This window comes from Nicotiana sylvestris, chromosome 5 (genome assembly GCF_000393655.2).
Source record: "Nicotiana sylvestris chromosome 5, ASM39365v2, whole genome shotgun sequence".
NCBI lineage: Eukaryota > Viridiplantae > Streptophyta > Magnoliopsida > Solanales > Solanaceae > Nicotiana > Nicotiana sylvestris.
In genome coordinates this window covers 101006454-101012709 of record NC_091061.1, presented here as the reverse complement: position 1 = coordinate 101012709, position 6256 = coordinate 101006454, and positions in this window count along the sequence as shown.

Below are 6256 nucleotides of genomic sequence, written 5' to 3'. Positions count from 1 at the left end.
ACCATAGATTTGTCAATTCAGTGGTCTAGACAAAATACATACAGGTGCTTGCCATGACTCTATGTTATACTGCCATCACTAAATTAAACAGAATGTTATACTGAACTGAATGTATACTAAATCAAACATACTGTCTATGTCATACTGTCATTACTATTAAACAATGCTATCTAATAGTTCATCTCAAACAGAATGTATGTTAGTTTATACAGAATGTTTGCAGTTTGCAGTTAAACAAATACAGGCTGAACTAGCATTTAACCTATTTTGACCACCAGTATTATAACATAAACAGATGTTCATTTTCTTATTTCTGCTTCAAACTCAAACTCTCAACAATACATGGTTTCAGAGGTTGTGTACCTGGAAATATTTGACAATTGAAGAAGAGGGCAGTCAGTAGAGTAACAATGACAACAAGTGCAGCAGCAGTAACAGCAGGTAACAAAATCCCAATGCAAGATGCAGTTATAGCCAATGGGAAGAGGTAACAAAATGACAGCAACAAAGCAGGGGAGTGGGCTCAGGAATCAAACAGTCTAACTCCAAAAGAAAACAACCAATAAGAACCAGACAGCAGAATCCTAGCTGATACTTGAAGAAATCAGCACTTATTTGAAACAGGGTAAACAAACTGGGAATCGAACAAACAACAGGAAGAAAACAGCTTCTGATTTTTGTGATATCCCTCTCCCTGTCTCCTTTCTTTTCAAAATCCAATGTCAATCTTCAGTTTTGAAAATATGCTTGAGTTATCAGAAAGAAAACTTTTCCAGTTTTTCTGGTTTTTTCAGAATTTTCAGTTCTCAAATATTCAATCTGAGTTCTGTCTCTTTTGTGTGTCGTGTGTGTGCATGTATCCCTCAATGTGTATCACCCTCTCTTTCTTTCAAAAATATTCCTCACAGTGTGCCTCCCTCTATTATGTGTGTGTGTTTTTTTTCTAATCTTAGGATCCGTGTGTATATCCTCCCCTATCAGATGTCCTCCCCCCATTTATAAGCCTTAACACTACCCCTTTTAACAGCCTGTTTAGAATATCACCATACCCCTCCCATGTTCCTTCCATTTTCAGTTCCACTTTAGCTAATTAAGTATTAAACCCCATCAACATTCCCTGGCAGACTTATCTTTCCCATTTTATTAACTAAAAGCAAGCATGGGCAGCAGGATGTAGTCTGACAGCACATGCTGTCAAACTATTTAATTCAAAAGGGCCTTTATGCCCATGTTGTGCACATGCCCTCCAGTTCAGATTACCATTACAGACTAAACATTAGGTTTCTGAAATCACATTAACAACTATAAGTAAATGAACTTAGTTCTTAATTGATTCAGGCAATGTTCAACAGAAGCAAATCGATTTATTTTGTTCAGACAGTTGAAACTAATTGACGACACATGTCAACTCGACTATATTAGCATTAACATACACAATCGTGGCCAAAAATCAGACATTTAAACAGTATCGATACATGGTTCAAATTATACTGACTAAGCAGAAATGCACTCGAGGAGTCAACTAGTCAGTCCAAACTTGAAAATCAGCTACTTGCACAACACTTACATACACATTATCAGGACAAATGGAAGGGCTTAATCAAACAACAGAGGTTCAGGCAAAGTGGTTAAGGCACAGTTGATAGAAGTCAAGGACACAAACAGAACATGAACAGACCCTTACAACAATCAAATGAACCAAAACAACTAAGAAAAGAAAGAAACTCACCTTAAACCGCAAAAGATCAAAGCCTTAACTCGGACTCGGACAGACCTTTCTTAAGGCTGAATGGACTTTAATCGAAGTGTTTCTCAGATGAGAAACACTTCGATTAAGGTCCATTAGACCTTAATCTCTTCGGCTCGGACGGACACGGACCAGTGATGAGGAATCAACCAGTTCCAAAACTCAGATCTGGGATTCATGCTTCCCTGATCAGATTCGGACCAAACCAAGTATGGTTTGGTCACGAGGGGGGTCTGGGGAGTGTCTGGTGTGAAGCTGGGGTTAAACGGTGTAGATCGAGTTTTGACTCGAATCTTCAAATGAAGATTCGAGGACCTAGAGGATGATTCGAACTAAACGGTCAACAGGTCTATGTTCAGGGTGGTGAGGGGTTCTATGGTGTTCAGGTGGAGGTCACCGGCGTCCGTGCCGCCGGTTTTCATGGTGAAGAGTACAGGGGCGGCTCTAGGGTTTGGGGGTTCTGGTGAAGACGACGAGGCTGGGGTATTGGATAGGGGGGTAGGGTACGATTAGAGACTTATATAGTTAGTGGGTGGGCGGATCTCAACCGTTGGATCAACCGAAATCGATGGCTTGGATCTAAGGGTTTAGGGGAAACGGTGTCGTTTCAACTAATGGGGGTTTGGGTTGGTCCGGGTGGAAACGGGTCGGGTTCTGTTCGTGGGTATGGGAAATGTGATCTTGGTCGTTGATCAATCTGAGATCAATGGCCCAGATCAACCTGGATCAATACGACGTCGTTTGGACACCCTGGGTATCAGCTGGTGTTGGACCGGGCAGGCCTGGTTTGGACGTTGTTTGTTTTGGGCCAATTTTAATAAATTGGCCCAATCCGGAAGAAGAAAGGGTCTTTTTCTCTTTTTTTTTATTATTTTTATTTCTTTTCTTATTTATTTTAAAAACAAAACTAAGCAAAAATCAAATTAAAATTAAATACACACTCAATACAATTATTTGCACACACACTAAAGATATTTCAAAACAGGTAAAATCAAACAAAACAAAATCACGGACAAAGATGCCTGTTTATGCCTTTCTATTTAAACCATGTTACGGTTCAGATTATGCATGACACGTACATATTTTATTTTTTTTTGAATTTTGTTTTAATAAAGTAAATAAATAAAAATGGGCCAAAGTCACAAATAAATCAACAAAGTGCCGCACAGAAATCCAAAAATTGTACAGCAGGACCAATTTTTATTCTTTTGGAGCGACTGTCGCGCAAAACAAAAATCACGTGCTCACAAGTAGTAGAAAGGATCCCTATTATCATATGATACCAATATGGTATACATGTACACCAACAGAGTATATCATTACTCTGGGATATTGCTACAATTACCTGTGACTAAACTACCGTACCCAAACATTAAAAGATGAAATAAAAGTATGAGAAAATTAAAAGTATAAGTACCAATAAAAGTATAAGTAGCAGAAAAGATCCCCATTACCATATGATACCAATATGGTATAAATGTATACCAACAGAGTATATCATTGCTATGGGATATTACTACAACTACCTGTGACCAAGCTACTGTGCCAAAACATTAAAATATGCAATAAAAGTATGAGAAAATTATCTGCTTGCATTGCAAGCTATTCATTCACAAAACAACTCGCTCATTATGTATTTAACCTTTGACTATCCAATTCAGAACTCATAGAAGTTTGTTTCCAATATGATCAGCAAAGTGACCATCCAAACTTGGGCAGTATTCATACAACCAAATCTGTAAAGCCAACAGGAAGCCACCGAGCCTATAAAAAGAAGGCTTATCTTGAAACTTGTTGGAACACGAGTCGATTGTAGCGTTATAAACATCTATACCCCAGGAATAATTATTAAAATCACCGCACTCAACTAAGTCAATGTAAGACCGTGAAAGAACCTTTGTTTTGAGCAGCGAAAGTAAGAAGTTGTTCACAAAATAAAGAACTGCTATCTTCAAAACATCATCATTTGTCTCTCATTTCTTCTTCGTAAAATAGTCAACTAGTTGGGCCAATGTCACAGGTGCAGTCCCAAATATTTTGAAATCAACTTATTCTATGGTATGCTTCCTATACTTGTATCACTCTTATATTTCAGCCCAGTAACGAGTGCAAATTCACCCAAACCAAAGCGCAACCTAGAATTACTCACTACAAACCGCATCCATTTTTCTCTTCATGATGTACTCTCTAATAAGTAAATGGTGCATAACCTGAATCCGTACAATAACTTGTGACAGATCAAAAAAATATCCAAAACATGTTTTCTTAAACATCCGAAGTTGCGTCTTTGTTAAATTCTCTTTCAACATACGAATGACATTACAGTTGGTATTCCAATCTACCTTTAGTTTATAATCTATGTCCATAGGCACAAGAAAAACTCAACACTGCAAAACATGTTCATATAAATAATTTTAGAAATAGAATTCACTTAAAAATGCAACTAAAACAACCAACATATAATAATTACCATATGATACCAATATGTCATATAACTATATCAACAAAGTATACAGTTCTACTGGCTAATTCCCAACAACTATAAATGACTATACTACTATTACATAATAGACATGCATAAAGAGAAAAATCAAAAAGGTATGCAACTGTAAAGTATTTTCAAGATATTGTATGATACTACTATTATTAAAGGAAAAATAAATAGTGTACCAATTAAATGCAGCCAATACAACTAAAAAAGGATCCAAAAGCATATGATACCAATATACCAATATAGTATATATCTATACTAACAGGGTATATAGTTGTATGTGGTTGTTCCAACAACTTTCTATAACTATAAAAACTATTATATAACACACATACACTATGTCCATACTCCATAAGCACAAGGGAATCTCAACAATGCAAAACATGATTATATAAACAATTTTAGAAATAGAATTCACATAAAAATAACACAATTAACTATAACTATAATATAATACAAAAGCATACCAGGGAATCAAAAAATAACAATGTACTATATATTCAAAAGCACATATCCTAATTTTAAGAAAATTACCATCTTGGGTGCGACACTAATATTTTCTTCTTTACTTGAGAACCATCGCTACAAACAACATTGACTGGTTGAGTCTCCGTTTCAGACACGGATTCGTGTCGGCTTCCACCTAACTCATAATCCTCAACAACTTTAGATTTTCCCTAATCATTCACCGTAACACCTGCTATGACTGATTTGGAATTTGTTTCGGGTAATGACTGGTAGAGAGTTCCCGACTGACGAAGCATCAATATTGTTGCCTTTTCCACCCTCTAGTTCTGCATTTTTAGTTGTGTTTTCAACACGACTACTGCTAGGGTTTCACAAAAGTACAGAGAAAAACAAAAAATTTCTATAATTTTGAAAACCCACTTTCACTAAAATGTACTTTCACAATAGATTTATATATTGAAATTATATAATTACATTGAATACAGTTAAATACATAAAATACATTGAATACATGAAGTATAGCAGGTCATCTATAGTGCAAAAATATATGAATACATATTGTATATACATTTTAATACATATATACATCTGAATACATAAATTATATTAATTTAAAAAATATATGAATACATTCTACAATACATTGAATACATACTGCTGAATATATACTGTTGGACAAAATAGTGAAAAAAAGTGAAGCTTTGAAATTCTATAATTACATTGAATACAGTTAAATACAATGAATATATTGAAGAAGTAGAAAAAACTAAAGAGAGTGAATACAATGAAATACATGGAATATAGCGAGATATATTGAAATACAATGAAAAAAAGGTAACGGACTCTTCAAGTTCCTCAGCCCCAAACTCCATCCTCAATCCACCGATATCCAGGCCGCCGCCGTGTGGGGCATCGCCGCCGGTACCGGCACCCTCTGGGTCGTCCAGGTAGCGAATCTCTCATTTCTACTTTAAAATATTTTAGATCTGCACTTGTATTTCTCCAGATCTTTGTTTCTCCTTTATCTTTTTCTGTTTCGTTTTGTCTTGTCTTTTCCATTCAATTCCGATACCAGCAAAAATCTATCAACTTTAACACTTACTACAACTTTTTGGAGCAAAAAAATTTGAAAATTCCGCGAGACAATGGAGATGAATCAGTTGAGAATCGTGATTGTATTCATGGAGAAGAGACTGACGTTGAAAGAGAGAGAGGATGGAGAGAGATTGTGGTTAAGTTGTATATAGAAAGTAGGAAAAAGAAAAATATTACCCAGCGTATTTAATGGTTAAACAGTAGGAAATGACCATAAATACATATTTTGCTATAAAACCTAAAAGGTAGCTATAGAAAATAATATTTTAAAAGGATATTCATTTATAATAAAATGAGGTGTATAGCTTTGCTATAAGAGTTAAAATTTCCTATTTTCTAGCCTATATACATAGATTATATATTGCTTATACATGGTTATAGTGTTATACATATATTATATATAAATTATGTATATATTATACATAATGGAGGTGAGACTTGACTCGCAAGTCATC